Raw genomic sequence first — 12172 nt, forward strand, 5'->3', positions numbered from 1 at the left:
GGGGCACCCAGATTTGAACTGGGGACCTCTTGATCTGCAGTCAAATGCTCTACCACTGAGCTTACCCCCAACAGAAAACTGGGGTGCATGTTTACACTTTCCACATACTACAGTGACAATTGTCTAAAACAACTCTCTTGTCTGCGCCTTTCAACAGTTTACGTGCAGCACAGATGTTTTGTATGTGGAACCTAACTCCAAAATGACTGTCTGACTTCAATGGCATTTGCATCGGAAATGGAAATGGCTGAGTGGTAGAGTCCAGATGGACGGAAGATATTGCTCCGATGACCTCGGCGCTGACCGTATGCACGTGCAATGCTTTCATGCTCTCGTTTCAGCGCTGCAGTGCATGTTTTGCAACATCTCACGATGCAACACGGATCTTCGTGTCTTTGAGGTGTTCATCGTAGAAGGAACCTTGCTGTGGTAGCAAAACACCCCTCCTTCAGTGTTTCCTGTGCAGGAGGGGCAACGGCAGTTACTTGAAAAGCCGCTCCAGTGCCGGGAAGTTGCTTGTGTAAAGGGGGCACCCAGATTTGAACTGGGGACCTCTTGATCTGCAGTCAAATGCTCCACTGAGCTACACCCCCACTGGAAAACTGCGGTGCATGTTTACACTTTCCACATACTACAGTGACAATTGTCTAAAACAACTCTGTTGTCTGTGCCTTTCAACAGTTTACGTGCAGCACAGATGTTTTGTATGTGGAACCTAACTCCAAAATGACTGTCTGACTTCAATGGCATTTGCATCGGAAATGGAAATGGCTGAGTGGTAGAGTTCAGATGGACGGAAGATATTGCGCAGATGCACTCACAGAGTGCATCCGCGCTGACCGTATGTACGTGCAACGCTTTCATGCTCTCGTTTCGGGGCTGCAGTGCATGTTTTGCAACATCTCACGATGCAACACGGATCTTTGTGTCTTTGAGGTGTTCATCGTAGAAGGAACCTTGCTGTGGTAGCAAAACACCCCTCCTTCAGTGTTTCCTGTGCAGGATGGGCAACGGCAGTTACTTGAAAAGCCGCTCCAGTGCCGGGAAGTTGCTTGTGTAAAGGGGGCACCCAGATTTGAACTGGGGACCTCTTGATCTGCAGTCAAATGCTCCACTGAGCTACACCCCCACTAGAAAACTGCGGTGCATGTTTACACTTTCCACAGTTTACGTGCAGCACAGATGTTTTGTATGTGGAACCTAACTCCAAAATGACTGTCTGACTTCAATGGCATTTGCATCGGAAATGGAAATGGCTGAGTGGTAGAGTTCAGATGGACGGAAGATATTGCGCAGATGCACTCATAGAGTGCATCCGCGCTGACCGTATGTACGTGCAACGCTTTCATGCTCTCGTTTCGGGGCTGCAGTGCATGTTTTGCAACATCTCACGATGCAACACGGATCTTTGTGTCTTTGAGGTGTTCATCGTAGAAGGAACCTTGCTGTGGTAGCAAAACACCCCTCCTTCAGTGTTTCCTGTGCAGGATGGGCAACGGCAGTTACTTGAAAAGCCGCTCCAGTGCCGGGAAGTTGCTTCTATAAAGGGGGCACCCAGATTCGAACTGGGGACCTCTTGATCTGCAGTCAAATGCTCTACCACTGAGCTTACCCCCAACAGAAAACTGCGGTGCATGTTTACACTTTCCACATACTACAGTGACAATTGTCTAAAACAACTCTCTTGTCTGCGCCTTTCAACAGTTTACGTGCAGCACAGATGTTTTGTATGTGGAACCTAACTCCAAAATGACTGTGTGACTTCAATGGCATTTGCATCGGAAATGGAAATGGCTGAGTGGTAGAGTCCAGATGGACGGAAGATATTGCTCCGATGACCTCGGCGCTGACCGTATGCACGTGCAATGCTTTCATGCTCTCGTTTCAGCGCTGCAGTGCATGTTTTGCAACATCTCACGATGCAACACGGATCTTCGTGTCTTTGAGGTGTTCATCGTAGAAGGAACCTTGCTGTGGTAGCAAAACACCCCTCCTTCAGTGTTTCCTGTGCAGGAGGGGCAACGGCAGTTACTTGAAAAGCCGCTCCAGTGCAGGGAAGTTGCTTGTATAAAGGGGGCACCCAGATTTGTACTGGGGACATCTGGATCTGCAGTCAAATGCTCTACCACTGAGCTATACTCCCACGAGAAAACGGCGGTGCATGTTTACACTTTCCACATACTACAATGACAATTGTCTAAAACAACTCTCTTGTCTGCGCCTTTCATCAGTTTACGTGCAGCACAGATGTTTTGTATGTGGAACCTAACTCCAAAATGACTGTCTGACTTCAATGGCATTTGCATCGGAAATGGAAATGGCTGAGTGGTAGAGTTCAGATGGACGGAAGATATTGCGCAGATGCACTCATAGAGTGCATCCGCGCTGACCGTATGTACGTGCAACGCTTTCATGCTCTCGTTTCGGGGCTGCAGTGCATGTTTTGCAACATCTCACGATGCAACACGGATCTTTGTGTCTTTGAGGTGTTCATCGTAGAAGGAACCTTGCTGTGGTAGCAAAACACCCCTCCTTCAGTGTTTCCTGTGCAGGATGGGCAACGGCAGTTACTTGAAAAGCCGCTCCAGTGCCGGGAAGTTGCTTCTATAAAGGGGGCACCCAGATTTGAACTGGGGACCTCTTGATCTGCAGTCAAATGCTCTACCACTGAGCTTACCCCCAACAGAGAACTGGGGTGCATGTTTACACTTTCCACATACTACAGTGACAATTGTCTAAAACAACTCTCTTGTCTGCGCCTTTCAACAGTTTACGTGCAGCACAGATGTTTTGTATGTGGAACCTAACTCCAAAATGACTGTCTGACTTCAATGGCATTTGCATCGGAAATGGAAATGGCTGAGTGGTAGAGTCCAGATGGACGGAAGATATTGCTCCGATGACCTCGGCGCTGACCGTATGCACGTGCAATGCTTTCATGCTCTCGTTTCAGCGCTGCAGTGCATGTTTTGCAACATCTCACGATGCAACACGGATCTTCGTGTCTTTGAGGTGTTCATCGTAGTAGGAACCTTGCTGTGTAGCAAAACACCCCTCCTTCAGTGTTTCCTGTGCAGGATGGGCAACGGCAGTTACTTGAAAAGCCGCTCCAGTGCAGGGAAGTTGCTTGTATAAAGGGGGCACCCAGATTTGAACTGGGGACCTCTTGATCTGCAGTCAAATGCTCTACCACTGAGCTATACCCCCAAGGGAAAACTGCGGTGCATGTTTATACTTTCCACATACTACAGTGACAATTGTCGAAAACAACTCTTTTGTCTGTGCCTTTCAACAGTTTACGTGCAGCACAGATGTTTTGTATGTGGAACCTAACTCCAAAATGACTGTCTGACTTCAATGGCATTTGCATCGGAAATGGAAATGGCTGAGTGGTAGAGTTCAGATGGACGGAAGATATTTTGCAGATGCACTCATCGAGTGCATCCGCGCTGACCATATGCACGTGCGATGCTTTCATGCTCTCGTTTCAGCGCTGCAGTGCATGTTTTGCAACATCTCACGATGCAACACGGATCTTCGTGTCTTTGAGGTGTTCATCGTAGAAGGAACCTTGCTGTGGTAGCAAAACACCCCTCCTTCAGTGTTTCCTGTGCAGGAGGGGCAACGGCAGTTACTTGAAAAGCCGCTCCAGTGCCGGGAAGTTGCTTGTGTAAAGGGGGCACCCAGATTTGAACTGGGGACCTCTTGATCTGCAGTCAAATGCTCCACTGAGCTACACCCCCACTGGAAAACTGCGGTGCATGTTTACACTTTCCACATACTACAGTGACAATTGTCTAAAACAACTCTGTTGTCTGTGCCTTTCAACAGTTTACGTGCAGTACAGATGTTTTGTATGTGGAACCTAACTCCAAAATGACTGTCTGACTTCAATGGCATTTGCATCGGAAATGGAAATGGCTGAGTGGTAGAGTTCAGATGGACGGAAGATATTGCGCAGAGGCACTCATAGAGTGCATCCGCGCTGACCGTATGTACGTGCAACGCTTTCATGCTCTCGTTTCGGGGCTGCAGTGCATGTTTTGCAACATCTCACGATGCAACACGGATCTTTGTGTCTGTGAGGTGTTCATCGTAGAAGGAACCTTGCTGTGGTAGCAAAACACCCCTCCTTCAGTGTTTCCTGTGCCGGATGGGCAACGGCAGTTACTTGAAAAGCCACTCCAGTGCCGGGAAGTTGCTTCTATAAAGGGGGCACCCAGATTTGAACTGGGGACCTCTTGATCTGCAGTCAAATGCTCTACCACTGAGCTATACCCCCAACAGAAAACTGCGGTGCATGTTTACACTTTCCACATACTACAGTGACAATTGTCTAAAACAACTCTCTTGTCTGCGCCTTTCAACAGTTTACGTGCAGCACAGATGTTTTGTATGTGGAACCTAACTCCAAAATGACTGTCTGACTTCAATGGCATTTGCATCGGAAATGGAAATGGCTGAGTGGTAGAGTCCAGATGGACGGAAGATATTGCTCCGATGACCTCGGCGCTGACCGTATGTACGTGCAACGCTTTCATGCTCTCGTTTCGGGGCTGCAGTGCATGTTTTGCAACATCTCACGATGCAACACGGATCTTTGTGTCTTTGAGGTGTTCATCGTAGAAGGAACCTTGCTGTGGTAGCAAAACACCCCTCCTTCAGTGTTTCCTGTGCAGGATGGGCAACGGCAGTTACTTGAAAAGCTGCTCCAGTGCCGGGAAGTTGCTTCTATAAAGGGGGCACCCAGATTTGAACGGGGGACCTCTTGATCTGCAGTCAAATGCTCTACCACTGAGCTATACCCCCAACAGAAAACTGCGGTGCATGTTTACACTTTCCACATACTACAGTGACAATTGTCTAAAACAACTCTCTTGTCTGCGCCTTTCAACAGTTTACCTGCAGCACAGATGTTTTGTATGTGGAACCTAACTCCAAAATGACTGTCTGACTTCAATGGCATTTGCATCGGAAATGGAAATGGCTGAGTGGTAGAGTCCAGATGGACGGAAGATATTGCTCCGATGACCTCGGCGCTGACCGTATGCACGTGCAATGCTTTCATGCTCTCGTTTCAGCGCTGCAGTGCATGTTTTGCAACATCTCACGATGCAACACGGATCTTCGTGTCTTTGAGGTGTTCATCGTAGTAGGAACCTTGCTGTGTAGCAAAACACCCCTCCTTCAGTGTTTCCTGTGCAGGAGGGGCAACGGCAGTTACTTGAAAAGCCGCTCCAGTGCAGGGAAGTAGCTTGTGTAAAGGGGGCACCCAGATTTGAACTGGGGACCTCTTGATCTGCAGTCAAATGCTCCACTGAGCTACACCCCCACTGGAAAACTGCGGTGCATGTTTACACTTTCCACATACTACAGTGACAATTGTCTAAAACAACTCTGTTGTCTGTGCCTTTCAACAGTTTACGTGCAGCACAGATGTTTTGTATGAGGAACCTAACTCCAAAATGACTGTCTGACTTCAATGGCATTTGCATCGGAAATGGAAATGGCTGAGTGGTAGAGTTCAGATGGACGGAAGATATTGCGCAGATGCACTCATAGAGTGCATCCGCGCTGACCGTATGTACGTGCAACGCTTTCATGCTCTCGTTTCGGGGCTGCAGTGCATGTTTTGCAACATGGATCTTTGTGTCTTTGAGGTGTTCATCGTAGAAGGAACCTTGCTGTGGTAGCAAAACACCCCTCCTTCAGTGTTTCCTGTGCAGGAGGGGCAACGGCAGTTACTTGAAAAGCCGCTCCAGTGCCGGGAAGTTGCTTGTGTAAAGGGGGCACCCAGATTTGAACTGGGGACCTCTTGATCTGCAGTCAAATGCTCCACTGAGCTACACCCCCACTGGAAAACTGCGGTGCATGTTTACACTTTCCACATACTACAGTGACAATTGTCTAAAACAACTCTGTTGTCTGTGCCTTTCAACAGTTTACGTGCAGCACAGATGTTTTGTATGTGGAACCTAACTCCAAAATGACTGTCTGACTTCAATGGCATTTGCATCGGAAATGGAAAGGGCTGAGTGGTAGAGTTCAGATGGACGGAAGATATTGCGCAGATGCACTCATAGAGTGCATCCGCGCTGACCGTATGTACGTGCAACGCTTTCATGCTCTCGTTTCGGGGCTGCAGTGCATGTTTTGCAACATCTCACGATGCAACACGGATCTTTGTGTCTTTGAGGTGTTCATCGTAGAAGGAACCTTGCTGTGGTAGCAAAACACCCCTCCTTCAGTGTTTCCTGTGCAGGATGGGCAACGGCAGTTACTTGAAAAGCCGCTCCAGTGCCGGGAAGTTGCTTCTATAAAGGAGGCACCCAGATTTGAACTGGGGACCTCTTGATCTGCAGTCAAATGCTCTACCACTGAGCCATACCCCCAACAGAAAACTGCGGTGCATGTTTACACTTTCCACATACTACAGTGACAATTGTCTAAAACAACTCTCTTGTCTGCGCCTTTCAACAGTTTACGTGCAGCACAGATGTTTTGTATGTGGAACCTAACTCCAAAATGACTGTCTGACTTCAATGGCATTTGCATCGGAAATGGAAATGGCTGAGTGGTAGAGTCCAGATGGACGGAAGATATTGCTCCGATGACCTCGGTGCTGACCGTATGCACGTGCAATGCTTTCATGCTCTCGTTTCAGCGCTGCAGTGCATGTTTTGCAACATCTCACGATGCAACACGGATCTTCGTGTCTTTGAGGTGTTCATCGTAGAAGGAACCTTGCTGTGTAGCAAAACACCCCTCCTTCAGTGTTTCCTGTGCAGAATAGGCAACGGCAGTTACTTGAAAAGCCGCTCCAGTGCAGGGAAGTTGCTTGTATAAAGGGGGCACCCAGATTTGTACTGGGGAAATCTGGATCTGCAGTCAAATGCTCTACCACTGAGCTATACCCCCAACGGCAAACGGCGGTGCATGTTTATACTTTCCACATACTACAGTGACAATTGTCGAAAACAACTGTTTTGTCTGCGCCTTTCAACAGTTTACGTGCAGCACAGATGTTTTGTATGTGGAACCTAACTCCAAAATGACTGTCTGACTTCAATGGCATTTGCATCGGAAATGGAAATGGCTGAGTGGTAGAGTTCAGATGGACGGAAGATATTGCGCAGATGCACTCATAGAGTGCATCCGCGCTGACCGTATGTACGTGCAACGCTTTCATGCTCTCGTTTCGGGGCTGCAGTGCATGTTTTGCAACATCTCACGATGCAACACGGATCTTCGTGTCTTTGAGGTGTTCATCGTAGAAGGAACCTTGCTGTGGTAGCAAAACACCCCTCCTTCAGTGTTTCCTGTATAGGAGGGGCAACGGCAGTTACTTGAAAAGCCGCTCCAGTGCCGGGAAATTGCTTGTGTAAAGGGGGCACCCAGATTTGAACTGGGGACCTCTTGATCTGCAGTCAAATGCTCTACCACTGAGCTATACCCCCAACAGAAAACTGCGGTGCATGTTTACACTTTCCACATACTACAGTGACAATTGTCTAAAACAACTCTCTTGTCTGCGCCTTTCAACAGTTTACGTGCAGCACAGATGTTTTGTATGTGGAACCTAACTCCAAAATGACTGTCTGACTTCAATGGCATTTGCATCGGAAATGGAAATGGCTGAGTGGTAGAGTCCAGATGGACGGAAGATATTGCTCCGATGACCTCGGCGCTGACCGTATGTACGTGCAACGCTTTCATGCTCTCGTTTCAGCGCTGCAGTGCATGTTTTGCAACATCTCACGATGCAACACGGATCTTCGTGTCTTTGAGGTGTTCATCGTAGAAGGAACCTTGCTGTGGTAGCAAAACACCCCTCCTTCAGTGTTTCCTGTGCAGGAGGGGCAACGGCAGTTACTTGAAAAGCCGCTCCAGTGCAGGGAAGTTGCTTGTATAAAGGGGGCACCCAGATTTGAACTGGGGACCTCTTGATCTGCAGTCAAATGCTCTACCACTGAGCTATACCCCCAACAGAAAACTACGGTGCATGTTTATACTTTCCACATACTACAGTGACAATTGTCGAAAACAACTCTTTTGTCTGTGCCTTTCAACAGTTTACGTGCAGCACAGATGTTTTGTATGTGGAACCTAACTCCAAAATGACTGTCTGACTTCAATGGCATTTGCATCGGAAATGGAAATGGCTGAGTGGTAGAGTTCAGATGGACGGAAGATATTGCGCAGATGCATTCATCGAGTGCATCCGCGCTGACCATATGCACGTGCGATGCTTTCATGCTCTCGTTTCAGCGCTGCAGTGCATGTTTTGCAACATCTCACGATGCAACACGGATCTTCGTGTCTTTGAGGTGTTCATCGTAGAAGGAACCTTGCTGTGGTAGCAAAACACCCCTCCTTCAGTGTTTCCTGTGCAGGAGGGGCAACGGCAGTTACTTGAAAAGCCGCTCCAGTGCCGGGAAGTTGCTTGTGTAAAGGGGGCACCCAGATTTGAACTGGGGACCTCTTGATCTGCAGTCAAATGCTACACTGAGCTACACCCCCACTGGAAAACTGCGGTGCATGTTTACACTTTCCACATACTACAGTGACAATTGTCTAAAACAACTCTGTTGTCTGTGCCTTTCAACAGTTTACGTGCAGCACAGATGTTTTGTATGTGGAACCTAACTCCAAAATGACTGTCTGACTTCAATGGCATTTGCATCGGAAATGGAAATGGCTGAGTGGTAGAGTTCAGATGGACGGAAGATATTGCGCAGATGCACTCACAGAGTGCATCCGCGCTGACCGTATGTACGTGCAACGCTTTCATGCTCTCGTTTCGGGGCTGCAGTGCATGTTTTGCAACATCTCACGATGCAACACGGATCTTTGTGTCTTTGAGGTGTTCATCGTAGAAGGAACCTTGCTGTGGTAGCAAAACACCCCTCCTTCAGTGTTTCCTGTGCAGGATGGGCAACGGCAGTTACTTGAAAAGCCGCTCCAGTGCCGGGAAGTTGCTTCTATAAAGGGGGCACCCAGATTTGAACTGGGGACCTCTTGATCTGCAGTCAAATGCTCTACCACTGAGCTTACCCCCAACAGAAAACTGGGGTGCATGTTTACACTTTCCACATACTACAGTGACAATTGTCTAAAACAACTCTCTTGTCTGCGCCTTTCAACAGTTTACGTGCAGCACAGATGTTTTGTATGTGGAACCTAACTCCAAAATGACTGTCTGACTTCAATGGCATTTGCATCGGAAATGGAAATGGCTGAGTGGTAGAGTCCAGATGGACGGAAGATATTGCTCCGATGACCTCGGCGCTGACCGTATGCACGTGCAATGCTTTCATGCTCTCGTTTCAGCGCTGCAGTGCATGTTTTGCAACATCTCACGATGCAACACGGATCTTCGTGTCTTTGAGGTGTTCATCGTAGAAGGAACCTTGCTGTGGTAGCAAAACACCCCTCCTTCAGTGTTTCCTGTGCAGGAGGGGCAACGGCAGTTACTTGAAAAGCCGCTCCAGTGCAGGGAAGTTGCTTGTATAAAGGGGGCACCCAGATTTGAACTGGGGACCTCTTGATCTGCAGTCAAATGCTCTACCACTGAGCTATACCCCCAAGGGAAAACTGCGGTGCATGTTTATACTTTCCACATACTACAGTGACAATTGTCGAAAACAACTCTTTTGTCTGTGCCTTTCAACAGTTTACGTGCAGCACAGATGTTTTGTATGTGGAACCTAACTCCAAAATGACTGTCTGACTTCAATGGCATTTGCATCGGAAATGGAAATGGCTGAGTGGTAGAGTTCAGATGGACGGAAGATATTGCGCAGATGCACTCATCGAGTGCATCCGCGCTGACCATATGCACGTGCGATGCTTTCATGCTCTCGTTTCAGCGCTGCAGTGCATGTTTTGCAACATCTCACGATGCAACACGGATCTTCGTGTCTTTGAGGTGTTCATCGTAGAAGGAACCTTGCTGTGGTAGCAAAACACCCCTCCTTCAGTGTTTCCTGTGCAGGAGGGGCAACGGCAGTTACTTGAAAAGCCGCTCCAGTGCCGGGAAGTTGCTTGTGTAAAGGGGGCACCCAGATTTGAACTGGGGACCTCTTGATCTGCAGTCAAATGCTCCACTGAGCTACACCCCCACTGGAAAACTGCGGTGCATGTTTACACTTTCCACATACTACAGTGACAATTGTCTAAAACAACTCTGTTGTCTGTGCCTTTCAACAGTTTACGTGCAGCACAGATGTTTTGTATGTGGAACCGAACTCCAAAATGACTGTCTGACTTCAATGGCATTTGCATCGGAAATGGAAATGGCTGAGTGGTAGAGTTCAGATGGACGGAAGATATTGCGCAGATGCACTCATAGAGTGCATCCGCGCTGACTGTATGTACGTGCAACGCTTTCATGCTCTCGTTTCGGGGCTGCAGTGCATGTTTTGCAACATCTCACGATGCAACACGGATCTTTGTGTCTTTGAGGTGTTCATCGTAGAAGGAACCTTGCTGTGGTAGCAAAACACCCCTCCTTCAGTGTTTCCTGTGCAGGATGGGCAACGGCAGTTACTTGAAAAGCCGCTCCAGTGCCGGGAAGTTGCTTGTGTAAAGGGGGCACCCAGATTTGAACTGGGGACCTCTTGATCTGCAGTCAAATGCTCCACTGAGCTACACCCCCACTAGAAAACTGCGGTGCATGTTTACACTTTCCACAGTTTACGTGCAGCACAGATGTTTTGTATGTGGAACCTAACTCCAAAATGACTGTCTGACTTCAATGGCATTTGCATCGGAAATGGAAATGGCTGAGTGGTAGAGTTCAGATGGACGGAAGATATTGCGCAGATGCACTCACAGAGTGCATCCGCGCTGACCGTATGTACGTGCAACGCTTTCATGCTCTCGTTTCGGGGCTGCAGTGCATGTTTTGCAACATCTCACGATGCAACACGGATCTTTGTGTCTTTGAGGTGTTCATCGTAGAAGGAACCTTGCTGTGGTAGCAAAACACCCCTCCTTCAGTGTTTCCTGTGCAGGATGGGCAACGGCAGTTACTTGAAAAGCCGCTCCAGTGCCGGGAAGTTGCTTCTATAAAGGGGGCACCCAGATTCGAACTGGGGACCTCTTGATCTGCAGTCAAATGCTCTACCACTGAGCTTACCCCCAACAGAAAACTGGGGTGCATGTTTACACTTTCCACATACTACAGTGACAATTGTCTAAAACAACTCTCTTGTCTGCGCCTTTCAACAGTTTACGTGCAGCACAGATGTTTTGTATGTGGAACCTAACTCCAAAATGACTGTCTGACTTCAATGGCATTTGCATCGGAAATGGAAATGGCTGAGTGGTAGAGTCCAGATGGACGGAAGATATTGCTCCGATGACCTCGGCGCTGACCGTATGCACGTGCAATGCTTTCATGCTCTCGTTTCAGCGCTGCAGTGCATGTTTTGCAACATCTCACGATGCAACACGGATCTTCGTGTCTTTGAGGTGTTCATCGTAGAAGGAACCTTGCTGTGGTAGCAAAACACCCCTCCTTCAGTGTTTCCTGTGCAGGAGGGGCAACGGCAGTTACTTGAAAAGCCGCTCCAGTGCAGGGAAGTTGCTTGTATAAAGGGGGCACCCAGATTTGAACTGGGGACCTCTTGATCTGCAGTCAAATGCTCTACCACTGAGCTATACCCCCAAGGGAAAACTGCGGTGCATGTTTATACTTTCCACATACTACAGTGACAATTGTCGAAAACAACTCTTTTGTCTGTGCCTTTCAACAGTTTACGTGCAGCACAGATGTTTTGTATGTGGAACCTAACTCCAAAATGACTGTCTGACTTCAATGGCATTTGCATCGGAAATGGAAATGGCTGAGTGGTAGAGTTCAGATGGACGGAAGATATTGCGCAGATGCACTCATCGAGTGCATCCGCGCTGACCATATGCACGTGCGATGCTTTCATGCTCTCGTTTCAGCGCTGCAGTGCATGTTTTGCAACATCTCACGATGCAACACGGATCTTCGTGTCTTTGAGGTGTTCATCGTAGAAGGAACCTTGCTGTGGTAGCAAAACACCCCTCCTTCAGTGTTTCCTGTGCAGGAGGGGCAACGGCAGTTACTTGAAAAGCCGCTCCAGTGCCGGGAAGTTGCTTGTGTAAAGGGGGCACCCAGATTTGAACTGGGGACCTCTTG

General features: G+C 48.3%; 7 non-coding genes across 7 annotated transcripts; all 7 read right to left on the minus strand.

The window, feature by feature from the left end:
- Positions 1-3135: 3135 nt before the first annotated feature.
- On the minus strand, positions 3136-3207 carry trnac-gca (transfer RNA cysteine (anticodon GCA)). Its single transcript has one exon. It is a non-coding gene; the product is annotated as a tRNA-Cys (tRNA).
- A 1003-nt stretch (positions 3208-4210) lies between these two features.
- On the minus strand, positions 4211-4282 carry trnac-gca (transfer RNA cysteine (anticodon GCA)). The gene has a single exon. It is a non-coding gene; the product is annotated as a tRNA-Cys (tRNA).
- Positions 4283-6320: 2038 nt separating this feature from the next.
- Positions 6321-6392, minus strand: trnac-gca (transfer RNA cysteine (anticodon GCA)). The gene has a single exon. It is a non-coding gene; the product is annotated as a tRNA-Cys (tRNA).
- Positions 6393-7385: 993 nt separating this feature from the next.
- Positions 7386-7457, minus strand: trnac-gca (transfer RNA cysteine (anticodon GCA)). Its single transcript has one exon. It is a non-coding gene; the product is annotated as a tRNA-Cys (tRNA).
- A 455-nt stretch (positions 7458-7912) lies between these two features.
- Positions 7913-7984, minus strand: trnac-gca (transfer RNA cysteine (anticodon GCA)). The gene has a single exon. It is a non-coding gene; the product is annotated as a tRNA-Cys (tRNA).
- A 1529-nt stretch (positions 7985-9513) lies between these two features.
- Positions 9514-9585, minus strand: trnac-gca (transfer RNA cysteine (anticodon GCA)). The gene has a single exon. It is a non-coding gene; the product is annotated as a tRNA-Cys (tRNA).
- A 2014-nt stretch (positions 9586-11599) lies between these two features.
- On the minus strand, positions 11600-11671 carry trnac-gca (transfer RNA cysteine (anticodon GCA)). Its single transcript has one exon. It is a non-coding gene; the product is annotated as a tRNA-Cys (tRNA).
- Between the last annotated feature and the right edge of the window lie 501 nt (positions 11672-12172).

This window comes from Chiloscyllium punctatum, chromosome 42 (genome assembly GCF_047496795.1).
Source record: "Chiloscyllium punctatum isolate Juve2018m chromosome 42, sChiPun1.3, whole genome shotgun sequence".
In the NCBI taxonomy this organism is placed as follows: Eukaryota; Metazoa; Chordata; class Chondrichthyes; order Orectolobiformes; family Hemiscylliidae; genus Chiloscyllium; species Chiloscyllium punctatum.